Raw genomic sequence first — 13,730 nt, 5'->3', positions numbered from 1 at the left:
TTTTACATATATCACAAGAAAGAGCAATGATGACATGATGGGGTTTCCAAGGGGGCCGGACACAGTGCATACGGACTCCCTGGAAAACCCGTGCAGAGCCGCAATGCTTTGGCCAGGGATCGCTATCGCTATATAGCTGCAGTATGGCTGTATAAAGATCCCTGGCATCATTTCCTATTTTTTCAAACTTTTTTTTTTTTTTCTAATGTTCAGAGGGTGGGAAATTTCTAAAAAAAAAAATGACGTGGGGTCCCCCCCTCTTGAGGATTTTTGTCCCATTGGGTGCACTGGATGCAAGCATGGGTGAGGGTGATAGGTGTGAAAGGCAGGGAGGGCAGCGGGACCCGGCAGTATAGCGTCCGCATAGGACGCGCTCTCAGCTATATTAAGTATGGCTGAGAGCCGAAGCATCTTTAAATTTCCCTCCAAGGCTCCCCATTGGTTCCTTAAAGCGGACCCAAACCAAACATTTTTTTAATTCAAAATATTTAGTTGCACCACTCTGACACATACAAAGATAAATAAACACTCCTTAAAGCCTATGAGCATTTCAGTGCATGCTTTTCACACTTCTCCCTTTATAACTAGGGTTATACAGGTGGCAGCCATTACTTCTGAGCTTAGTAGGAGGTTTTAGATCATGGGTGTGTTTGTCATCAGCTACCCTCCCTCACAGGGGCGTCGTCTATGTGAAACCTCACACAAGCAGAGATCACCTCCCCTGTGACATCATCAGTAACAGCCTGTGTTTTGGTTTTTATTTCCTCCACCCGTCTGCCGGATTCTGTCCTGGCAATATGAAAGGAAGGGAAAGGTTCCTCCAATAAATGTAAAATATTTTATATTTGTCGTCATACAGCTGAAAAAAGGCTGCTATTTATTATTATAATTTAGAAAATAGATTTTATTTCTGAAATTTTTAATTTTCTTTAATTTTTAATTTGGGTCCACTTTAACGACCAATGGGGATCCTCCTGATCCCCATTGGTCTGTTAAGGAACCAATGGGGAGCCTTGGAGGGAAATTTAAAGATGCTTTGGCTCTCAGCTATACTTAGTATAGCTGAGAGCAGTTCTGCGTGTGTGTCGGCGGCCGGCGGAGATCTTCAATCAACATGAAGATTGCATGTGCTTCCGTTTGGGCGCAATCAGCCCCAGTAGTCTTGCTCAGTTGTGCCGGTTTGCTCTTCTGCACATGCGTGGCCTGTCCATGCATGCGCAGAAGAGCTGACTGGTGCGACTGTGTCAGATTACGGAACGGAGGCACTCGGGAGGATGGCGAGGGACGCATCGGTGATCAAGGGGCTGGAGGTAGTCCCGGGTGAGTATAAAATATTTTTATTCTTTGATCTCAGGTACACTTTAACCTCTTGAGGACCGCAGTGCTAAACCTCCCTAGTGACCAGGCCATTTTTAGTAAAATAGGCCACTGCAGCTTTAAGGCTAAGCTGCAGGGCCGCACAACAGAGCACACAAGAGACCCCCCCCCTTTTCTCCGCACCAACAGAGCTCTCTGTTGGTGGGGTCTGATCGCTCCCCCATGTTTATTTTTTGTATAAATATTATTGTTACTGTTTTTTAATAAAAAAAAACGGGGATCGCAGCGCTGTACATGTAAATAGACGGCGATCACGCCATCTAACAGTCTCCCGAGTGGCAATAGCCGCTCGGAGACTGAAGGCAGGGCGGAGCTCCGCCCCCCAAGCAGGAGATGCGCGCGCAACCTGCGCGTGATCTCCTGCATTAGCTGGCCCCAGGACTTTACACCGATCGGCGTTAGGCAATACTGAGGCTGCCGCGGCGGCCACGCCCATCGGCGTGACGCGGTCGGCAGGAGGTTAAAGAGACTCTGTAACAAAAATTGCATCCTGTTTTTTATCATCCTACAAGTTCCAAAAGCTATTCTAATGTGTTCTGGCTTACTGCAGCACTTTGTACTATCACAGTCTCTGTAATAAATCAACTTATCTCTCTCTTGTCAGACTTGTCAGCCTGTGTCTGGAAGGCTGCCAAGTTCTTCAGTGTTGTGGTTCTGCTATAAACTCCCCCTTCCAGGCCCCTCTCTGCACACTGCCTGTGTGTTATTTACATTAGAGCAGCTTCTCTCTTCTCTCTTATCTTTTACAAGCTAGATAAATCATCCTCTGAGCTGGCTGGGCTTTCACATACTGAAGAATTACAGACAAGGGCAAAGCTGTTTGCAGGAAGAAAAGAGCAGCCTGAAACTTCAGTGCATGGAAGATGCAGGGGGAAAGAAACACACAAATAATCTCTTGAGATTCAAAAGGAAGGCTGTATACAGCCTGCTTGTGTATGGATGTATTTTCTATGTGTGGACATACTGTACATCAACCTACTTCCTGTTTTGGTGGCCATTTTGTTTGTTTATAAACAAACTTTTTAAAACTGTTTTTAACCACTTTTAATGCGGCGGAGAGCGGCGAAATTGTGACAGAGGGTAATAGGAGATGTCCCCTAACGCACTGGTGAGTTTACTTTTGTGTGATTTTAACAATACAGATTCTCTTTAAGTCTGGTGTATGTACGGGCCTATAAAGACGTTACTAGCAGAACTCCTCTGCTATCTCTCCTGCCTTCCTACACTGCCATCTAATGGTCAATACATGTTACTACACTGCCCCTGCCCTGGGAATGTATTGTACATTCCCAGTACTGTGTATAGCTTAAAGTGAGCCTGAGCTGAAGTTCGGGTTCAAAAGAAGTTCTTATCCTGAAGAGAGGGAAGCCTCAGGATGCTATTGAGGCTTCACTCTCTTGTTTGCTGTCCAGTCCCCCCGTTGCAGAGCGTGGCCCCCCCTTCGACTCAGGACCGGCCAGCTTCCCTTCAGCATTAACGGCCGCACTGTAACCTCGTGAGCCCGCCCGCTCATGAGCAGTAGTACGGAGCCCGCGACTCTGGCTTACTGCGCATGCGTGGGCGGGCTCAGTCGGCTATTGCATGCCATGTGCACGGAAGAGGAGCTGCGGGGCCCTAATCTGATAAGTGATAATCTTCCGGGGGCCTCGCTCAGTGATGGGACAAGGTCCTATAGCACTCAAGGCTGAGACACCAAAGTGCGCCCCTCCATCCCTCTCTTCCCAACCGTCATACACTGATTGCTATTAGACAAAGAGGCACCCCATGGCCCCCAACCCCCCCTCTACCAATACCTTAATCTCTAGTTATCTGGCTTGAAGTCACTGCTATGTATGCCCTTTTTTTTATTTTTCTCTCCTTCAAACACAATAGGGGAATGATAGCTGAGTGATTTGGCCACCCTCTCCTACACTGCGCCCTGAGGCTGGAGCCTCTCTTGCCTCGGCCCGACCCTGGATGGGGGACAGCAGAATAGAGAGGGGAGCCTCAGTAGGATCCTGAGGCTTCCCTCTCTTTAGGTAAGTATCTGGTTTTGTGCACCCGAGCTTCGGGTGCACAAACCCTAATACCTGCTGATATACCACACCTGAATGTGTGATATTGCAGCCAATTTTTGCTCTTGTGTCGTAATGCCATTTCATTTTTGGTTGCGTTTTCTACATGTAATTTTTCGTACAATTTTTAACTGCTCAAAACTATAAAAGAATTAACAACGCATGCGGTAAGAGAGTAAAAAAGTAGAAAGGTGTCAGAGGTTCTTTCAACCCGCTGAATGCATAATAATAGAATTATGAATGTATATAAAAAACATCCAGAATTTGGAGTAGCCCATAGACTTTCACTATGTGTACCGCGATGAGCAGCGTCACACTATGCATCAAAACTTGCGTGATTTTAACGTGTTTGTGCTCTGCTTTAAAGAGAAACTCCAGTGAAAATAATGTAATAAAAAAAGTGCTTATTGTTTACAATAATTATGTAAACATAATTTAGTCAGTGTTTGCTCATTGTAAAATATTTCCTCTCCCGGATTTACATTGACATTTATCACATGGCGACATCTTTACTGCTGGCAGGTGATGTCACTGGAAGGAGATGCTGCTTGCTTTTTTGGCAGTTGGAAACAGCTGTTATTTCCCACAATGCAACAAGGCTCCCACAGTGTGATGTCATTACCTCAGTGCTGTGAGGCGCTGACATCACACTGTGGGAGGGGTTTCACTACAATATCAGCCATACAGAGCGCCCTAATTATCCGTTTGAGAAAAGGAATAGATTTATAATGGAAAAGGAGGTATCAGCTACTGATTGGGATGAAGTTAAATTCTTGGTTACGGTCTCTCTTTAAGTGTGCTACTTGGTAGCAACAAGTGGAATAAAATTACATTTTCTAAATTAAATTGACCTAGATTACTTGTAGGCCACTAGTTAAACTGGCAGTTGAAAGGTTGAGGTCAATGTGATATAATTAAGGTATAAAAATGACTTAAGGCAATTCCCAGCCAGTACAGAGATATGACACACAGGAAATATATAGTTCTCCCGATATACTGCCCCCAGTGGCGTAGCTAAGGAGCTGTGGCCCCCGGTGCAAGTTTTACATTGGGCCCCCCTCAAACATTCTATACGTAACAATTAGTGATGGGCGAACAGTGTTCGCCACTGTTCGAGTTCGCCCGGATTTTGGGCTGTTCGAGTTCGGTTCGGGCTCCGCCGGACACCTCGTGGTGTTCGACCATGCGTTCGGCCATGCGGTCGAACGTATGTTCGGCCTGAAAGCGCATGGCCGAACGTTCCCCGAACGTTTGGCTTGCGCTGTGATTGGCCGAGCGGGTCACGTGGTTCGGGCTCGAACACGCGGCTCGCACTGCGATTGGCCGAGCGGGTCACGTGGTTCGGGTAAATAAATACCCGAACCGCGTCATTTCTCCGCCACTTGAAGTTGGGTTTAGCTTTGGGTAGGCAGGCAGGTTAGACTCTCTCACCAGCTCGGCTAGCCAGGGCCCCCCTAGCCTCCTAGTCATACTACTGTAGTGCCAGTCAGCGTGCTTGTACTGCTGGGATCAGTAGTACTTCCGCCACCAGTATATAGCATTGTCTATTTGCCACTGTACTGCCAGTCAGCGTGTACTTCTGGGATCAGTAGTACTTCCGCCACCAGTATATAGCATTGTCTATTGCCACTGTACTGCCAGTCAGCGTGTACTGCTGGGATCAGTAGTACTTCCGTCCGTCACCAGTGTATAACATACTATATAGCATTGTTTTATTGCCACTGTACTGCCACAGTCAGCGTGTACTGCTGGGATCAGTAGTACTTCCGTCCGTCACCAGTATATAGCATACTATATAGCATTGTCTTATTGCCACTGTATTGCCACAGTCAGCGTGTACTGCTGGGATCAGTAGTACTTCCGTCCATCACCAGTGTATAGCATACTATATAGCATTGTCTTATTATTGCCACTGTACTGCCACAGTCAGCGTGTACTGCTGGGATCAGTAGTACTTTCGTCCGTCACCAGTATATAGCATACTATATAGCATTGTCTTATTGCCACTGTACTGCCACAGTCAGCGTGTACTGCTGGGATCAATAGTACTTCCGTCCGTCACCAGTATATAGCATACTATATAGCATTGTCTTAATGCCACTGTACTGCCACAGTCAGCGTGTACTGCTGGGATCAGTAGTACTTCCGTCCGTCACCAGTTTATAGCATACTATATAGCATTGTCTTATTGCCACTGTATTGCCACAGTCAGCGTGTACTGCTGGGATCAGTAGTACTTCCGTCTGTCACCAGTATATAGCATACTATATAGCATTGTCTTATTGCCACTGTATTGCCACAGTCAGCGTGTACTGCTGGGATCAGTAGTACTTCCGTCCGTCACCAGTGTATAGCATACTATATAGCATTGTCTTATTGCCACTGTACTGCCACAGTCAGCGTGTACTGCTGGGATCAGTAGTACTTCCGTCCGTCACTACCAGTATATAGCATACTATATAGCATTGTCTTATTGCCACTGTATTGCCACAGTCAGCGTGTACTGCTGGGATCAGTAGTACTTCCGTCCGTCACCAGTGTATAGCATACTATATAGCATTGTCTTATTGCCACTGTATTGCCACAGTCAGCGTGTACTGCTGGGATCAGTAGTACTTCCGTCCGTCACCAGTATATAGCATACTATATAGAATTGTCTTATTGCCACTGTACTGCCACAGTCAGCGTGTACTGCTGGGATCAGTAGTACTTCCGTCCATCACCAGTGTATAGCATACTATATAGCATTGTCTTATTGACACTGTACTGCCACAGTCAGCGTGTACTGCTGGGATCAGTAGTACTTCCGTCCGTCACCAGTGTATAGCATACTATATAGCATTGTCTTATTGCCACTGTACTGCCACAGTCAGCGTGTACTGCTGGGATCAGTAGTACTTCCGTCCGTCACCACTGCTATATAGCATTGTCTTATTGCCACTGAATTGCCACAGTCAGCGTGTACTGCTGGGATCAGTAGTACTTCTGTCCGTCACCAGTATATACTATATAGCATTGTCTTATTGCCACTGTACTGCCACAGTCAGCGTGTACTGCTGGGATCAGTAGTACTTCCGCCACCAGTATATAGCATTGTCTATTGCCACTGTACTGCCAGTCAGCGTGTACTGCTGGGATCAGTAGTACTTCCGTCCGTCACCAGTGTATAACATACTATATAGCATTGTTTTATTGCCACTGTACTGCCACAGTCAGCGTGTACTGCTGGGATCAGTAGTACTTCCGTCCGTCACCAGTATATAGCATACTATATAGCATTGTCTTATTGCCACTGTATTGCCACAGTCAGCGTGTACTGCTGGGATCAGTAGTACTTCCGTCCATCACCAGTGTATAGCATACTATATAGCATTGTCTTATTATTGCCACTGTACTGCCACAGTCAGCGTGTACTGCTGGGATCAGTAGTACTTTCGTCCGTCACCAGTATATAGCATACTATATAGCATTGTCTTAATGCCACTGTACTGCCACAGTCAGCGTGTACTGCTGGGATCAGTAGTACTTCCGTCCGTCACCAGTTTATAGCATACTATATAGCATTGTCTTATTGCCACTGTATTGCCACAGTCAGCGTGTACTGCTGGGATCAGTAGTACTTCCGTCTGTCACCAGTATATAGCATACTATATAGCATTGTCTTATTGCCACTGTATTGCCACAGTCAGCGTGTACTGCTGGGATCAGTAGTACTTCCGTCCGTCACCAGTGTATAGCATACTATATAGCATTGTCTTATTGCCACTGTACTGCCACAGTCAGCGTGTACTGCTGGGATCAGTAGTACTTCCGTCCGTCACCACCAGTATATAGCATACTATATAGCATTGTCTTATTGCCACTGTATTGCCACAGTCAGCGTGTACTGCTGGGATCAGTAGTACTTCCGTCCGTCACCAGTGTATAGCATACTATATAGCATTGTCTTATTGCCACTGTATTGCCACAGTCAGCGTGTACTGCTGGGATCAGTAGTACTTCCGTCCGTCACCAGTATATAGCATACTATATAGAATTGTCTTATTGCCACTGTACTGCCACAGTCAGCGTGTACTGCTGGGATCAGTAGTACTTCCGTCCATCACCAGTGTATAGCATACTATATAGCATTGTCTTATTGCCACTGTACTGCCACAGTCAGCGTGTACTGCTGGGATCAGTAGTACTTCCGTCCGTCACCAGTGTATAGCATACTATATAGCATTGTCTTATTGCCACTGTACTGCCACAGTCAGCGTGTACTGCTGGGATCAGTAGTACTTCCGTCCGTCACCACTGCTATATAGCATTGTCTTATTGCCACTGAATTGCCACAGTCAGCGTGTACTGCTGGGATCAGTAGTACTTCCGTCCGTCACCAGTATATACTATATAGCATTGTCTTATTGCCACTGTACTGCCACAGTCAGCGTGTACTGCTGGGATCAGTAGTACTTCCGTCCGTCACCAGTGTATAACATACTATATAGCATTGTCTTATTGCCACTGTACTGCCAGTCAGTGTGCGTGTACTGCTGGGATCAGTACAACCATAATGAAGAAATCCAGTGAAAGAGGGAGGGGCAAGGGAAGAGGTGTTTCCCCTGACGGTTCACGTAGAGGCCGCAGTGGAGCACCTAAGAAAACCCACTCAATACCACCCATGTGTGCCAGACAAACAACCCTCACTAATCCACAAGAGCAGGACCGGATAGTAAATTGGTTGACCTCTCAAGCGTCCAGCAGCGGGTTAAGCAGCAGCAGCACCAGCACATCCTTGTCGCGCACGAGGTCCTCTGCCAGTTACAAGGAGCCAGTGGGCACAAAGGTGACACAACCAGCAGCTACACCATGCACACAATGGCCAAATAACCAGTCCGAACAATTATTTCCGGACACAATGGGCTCTTCTGAGGAGCTATTCCCACTCCTACCCCCACAAACAATGGAACAGCCAGAAATGTTGTGCCCGCATTCACAACCATTGTGCGAGGAAACTGCACCATTCATTGAAATGCAAGGCGAGGACGAAGACACCCAAATCCCTGAGCAATGTGCGCAGGAATTGGAATTGCAGGAGGTCCACCAAGAACATCTTGAAGACATGGGAGTGAGGTGCGCAGAGGGTGTTCTGGGAAGCTCTAGTCCACTGCACACAGACACAGTCACAGATGAGGAGATGGAAGAGGAGGTTTTGGACGATGTGGACACAGACCCGGATTATCGAGTAGAACCTCGCTGTCGGGATAGCAGCAGTACAGATGAGTCTGCTGCAGAACCCACTGCTGCAAGAGTTCGCCGTGTGCCACAAAGTAGGCGGGGTATTTCGGACACAATAGGCGTAGCCGTACAAGTGAGATGCCAAAGAGGCTCGAAGCAAACTCGCCAGCAAAGCAGGAGCTCAAAAGTCTGGGCTTTCTTTGAAGACTGCAGGGTGGATGCTACCATGGTGATTTGCAAGGTGTGCAGGACCCGACTGAGCAGGGGGAAAAATGTCAACAACCTCTCCACCACCAGCATGCGCCGCCACATTGTAGCCAAACATAGCACTCTGTGGTCAAACACGCAAGGCCAGGGTAGCGGCTTGCTTCCAGCCCCCAGCAACACTGCCTCCGTTGTCACCAGACCCTCCTCAGCAGCAGCCCAGCCATTACGTGGTGCACAAACATCCGTAGTAGACGACGATGTCAGTTTCCGCAACAGTCCTCTTGACGTTTCCCAGTCTTCAACGACCACGACAACAACAACCAACTGTCCTTCAGTGTGCGATCCTATGGTTCAGTTGTCTGTCCCGGAGATGTTTGAGCGCAAGAGAAAATTTCCAGCAAATGACCCCTGGGCCGTGGCACTAACAGCCAGCATAGCCAAGTTTGTGGCCTGCGAAATGCTGCCATATCGCGTGGTGGAGACAAACAGCTTCAAGCGCATGATGGCGCTTGCCATCCCACGTTACGTGGTTCCCAGCCGATACTATTTTGCGCGGTCTGCAGTGCCAGCGTTACATGAGCACGTGGTTAGCAAAATAACCAGAAGCTTGAAAAGTGCCGTTGCCTGCAAGGTTCACCTCACCACAGACACCTGGACGAGTGCCTTTGGCCAGGGTCGATACATCTCCCTGACGGCGCACTGGGTGAATCTTGTGGAGCCTGGCAGTGACTCCTCCTCACCGGCTACGGCGCGGGTGTTGCCCACGCCGCAAACTGCTGGACCGGCGTCCCTCAGAGGCACCAATCTCGACTCTGACTCCTTCTCCTCCAACGCCTCTCAAAGCTGTACCTCATCCGGCATCGGTAACCCAGCAATAGGGTCGTCGTGGAAGCAGTGCAGCACAGCTGTTACCATGCGTCAGCAAGCCTTACTGAAGCTGATCTGCCTTGGAGATAAGCAGCACACAGGTGAAGAAATTTGGAAGGGAATCAAGGAAGAGACCAATTTGTGGCTGGCACCGCTGGACCTGAAACCAGGCATGGTTGTGTGTGACAATGGGAGCAATCTCATTCGCGCTTTAAAGTTGGCTAAGCTGAGACACATCCCTTGCCTGGCACACGTTATGAACCTAGTTGTTCAACGGTTCCTGAGGACATACCCAGGCGTGGCAGATCTTCTGCTGAAGGTGCGACGAGTGGCCAAATATTTCCGAAAGTCCAGTACCGCTTCGGAGGGACTCACCAAGATGCAGGAGCGGTTCAATCTACCGAACCATCGCTTGGTGTGTGACGTACCCACGCGCTGGAATTCGACGCTGCACATGCTAGCACGCTTTTGCAAGCAGAAGAGTGCAGTGGTCCAGTACATGACGGCGCAGTACCGAGGCGCATCCGGGCAGCTACCAAGCTTCTGTGGATCTGATTGGGCCACCATGTTGGACCTCTGCCAAGTCCTCCAAAATTTTGAGCAATCCACGTTGCTTGTGAGCGGTGACAACTCTTCAGTCAGCATTACGATACCACTGCTGTGTTTACTGAAGTGATCAATGTTGCAGATCAAGGAAGCCGCAGTCAGGATGCAAGTGGGGGAATCTCAAGAGGACAACGATCAGCGTGATGATGATACCAACATCAGACAATCTGCCTCAGGAAACGCTGGTCCTCCCAGCTATGCTGAAGAAGAGGACGAGGAACAGCTGGAGTTGGAGCAGGACTTGGATGCCCCCACTGCCGAGGGACAGAGCGGTGCACGTTGGACTTCCACGATTCAGCGGGAATGGACAGCAGAAGAAGATGAGGAAGAAGGTGGGCGACGGCGTGATGCTGGTGATGATGATGAGGGTGCGTCAAGCTCAGAAGAACATGATGAGGATTCTGTTAGGACTGTGGCAGACATGGCTCAATTCATGCTAGACTGCATTGAATGCGACCTGCGCGTTGTTCGAATTCTGGACGACGTGGATTACTGGGTTTATACCCTTCTGGATCCACGGTACAAAGACAATGTTCCAAAACTCATTGGAGAAAGTGTTAGACAGGTCAAAATTGAAGAATACCAGCAGGCCCTTGTGGAGACATTAGAGAGGAGATTGACATCCTCCTCCTCCTCTAGCCAGTTCCACGCCGACAGACTGACTTCCGCAAACCCAGGACGAGGAGGGGAACAAAGAACGCAAGCTGCAGCTAGTGCCCACAAGGGAATGGTATCGGCAGTGTCCTTGGAGTGGCAAAATTTTCTGACACCCATGCAGCAGCCCACAGAACAGCAATCGCCCAGTTCCACCTCCAACACCGATCGCCTGCAGAAGATGGTCAAGGACTACATGTCAGATGGCGTAGCCGTGTTGAACAATCCATCTGTACCCTTCAATTATTGGGTCTCTAAGCTACACATCTGGCACAAACTGGCAATGTACGCAATAGAGGTGCTGGCTTGTCCTGCAGCCAGCGTTATGTCCGAACGCTGTTTCAGTGCTGCCGGAGGCATCATTACAGATCGGCGTATCCGCCTCTCCACAGCAAATGCAGACCGACTGACACAAATTAAAATGAATCAATCGTGGATTGGAAACGACTACGCAACACTCCCCGAGTCCGACCCCGACCAAGGACCATGAACATCTGTGATGGCTTAGCGTTGCCGCTTTCCGTAATATCCCATTTCTATTTATTAATCACTGCATGGCGACAAAACTCATTGCTTTGCTTTGAAAATAATACAAGATTGTTGTTACCTGTGCCAAAAAAACTGACATTTTCCGCATTTAAAAGACAATTTCCCTTTGAAACTTAAAAATCGTTTTTCTCAAAAACTATAAGGTCCTTTCGGAAAAAAATAGTTTCCTCTTATACCCACCCCCCTGCCCACATACCCTGAAAATTTGGTCTATGTTACATGTAAGGAGGCTTTGCAAAGCAGGAAAGTTCGGGTCCCCATTGACTTCCATTATGTTCGGTGTTCGGCACGAACGTACCGAACATCGGGACACCGTTCGGCCGAACGTTCTCGAACCCGAACATCTGGATGTTCGCCCAACACTAGTAACAATTGATACAGCGCACCAAAACCTGCCAAGGACACCCCACAGTGTCAGAGGTGCAAGAAGGGAATGGGAGACAGTTTGTTAAAGAGGAGCTGTTAGGTATAAGGTCTCAGAGAAAAAAAAACACATATATCAGTAGCTAAATATTGGCGGTACTTACATTACATATGCATTTCACTGTCCACGTTTGGATTTCACAGAATTTTTATATAGTATTTGCAGAGAATGATGCTCCTGACAGCTCATGGCAGGTTCCATGTTTGTCTGTCTTGTATGAAGTCAATTGTGATGTAATATCCTCCCCTACCTTGCTTCCTGATGATTCGACTCACAAAAAAGATCAGGATCAAAGATCCAAATGGTTCATGATCCGGACAACACTACTGTGCAGTGAATATTAATTAGCCATGTGGCTAGGAACAATAGCGGACTCACACAGTATACTCTAACGCAACATGTGCCCTGTGAACAGCACATTGATTTTTCAGTGCTGGGCTGGCTGCTGTTACAAGCTGCTGTAACATGAGCCTGTAACTTCCCACTGTGAAAGCAGCCTTAGGGCGGGATAGGGAAATGAAGGGGAGGACCAAGGGAGTGCACTGGGGAGAAGAAGCAGCCCCAGAATGCTTTGCAGTAACTCTTATGCGTCCTGCCGGCCTCCTTAGGAGCTTGGGAATACAGAGCCTTGCTGTTCAGCAAACATCAAAGTAAGAGAGATTTTTAACTTCAGTACTGCCTTTTTGGCTTCCTTCTAAACTGTTTAACACAGGAGAATAGAGGTATAAATTAGCTTTTGCAGCCTGACAGTTGCTCTTTAATAATTACCTGTATTCAAAGTATCTATAGAAGTCATTATTATGAGAACAGGACCAATAGAAAGCTAATACTGAAGTTGAGGGAGGGCCCTTCGAGGCCCCTCTGGCCCAAGGGCCCCGATGTGGTCGCAACCTCTGCAACCCCTATTGCTACGCCCCTAACTGCTACTGCACCTATTATAGTGCGTCCATAAATAGTGGCCCGGATTTATAGCACCCACTATTATGTCTCTTGGATAGTGCTTTCATATAAACCACCTTGTATAGTTTGTGTTTGTATAACACTCCCATATATAGGACTACCCTGTATAGTTTTGCCCTTATAGTGCCCCCCCCCCCCAATTTACAGTGCCCCCATTTATATTCTTCCCCATGTAATGCCTCTCATTATGGTGCTTCCAAAATAAAAGGCCTCCTACAAAGTGCCTTATACAAAGAACCCTAAATGTAGTGCCCTCCCATAGTGTTCTCTGGCAGTTTAGTGCCCCCCCATCCCCCGTTTTCAGTGATCTCCATTGCTCTCATTGACTATCCCTTCCTTTACGGCACACACCGGAGAAGCATAGAGTGGGTGGGGTGGCCAGGAGAACAATGCCTTTGGCTGAGTCAATCCACCAGGTGGATACACTGATGCATCAAGAGGAATCAGGGACCACTTTACACATGATGGATTCTTTATAGAGGTGACCCTGACCAGCCGCCTTGGCCAAGAACCATCTGGCGTGTGTACAGAGATGGGCACAGCTGACTGACCCGAACAGTTAGCCGGCGAGCAGTATTGTGCGAACATCAGCTGTTCTCATTCACGGCAAATAGCGAACATTTGGCGTGTTCGATTCGCCCCCTACACATCATCGTTGAGCTAAACTTTGACCCCTTATAGTTGTCTGCTGGTTGCTGACTGTTATGCTGGGCATAGACGATTCGTTTATGCGCCGGTATCGAGGCAGCGGCTCGATTTCGGCGCATCACCGCTCGTCCGCGTGGATCTATCCCCGCTCGTCCCCGTGGGCA

The sequence above is a fragment of the Hyperolius riggenbachi genome, chromosome 2 (assembly GCF_040937935.1).
Source record: "Hyperolius riggenbachi isolate aHypRig1 chromosome 2, aHypRig1.pri, whole genome shotgun sequence".
NCBI classification, from domain to species: Eukaryota; Metazoa; Chordata; class Amphibia; order Anura; family Hyperoliidae; genus Hyperolius; species Hyperolius riggenbachi.
This window is presented reverse-complemented; position numbering follows the sequence as displayed.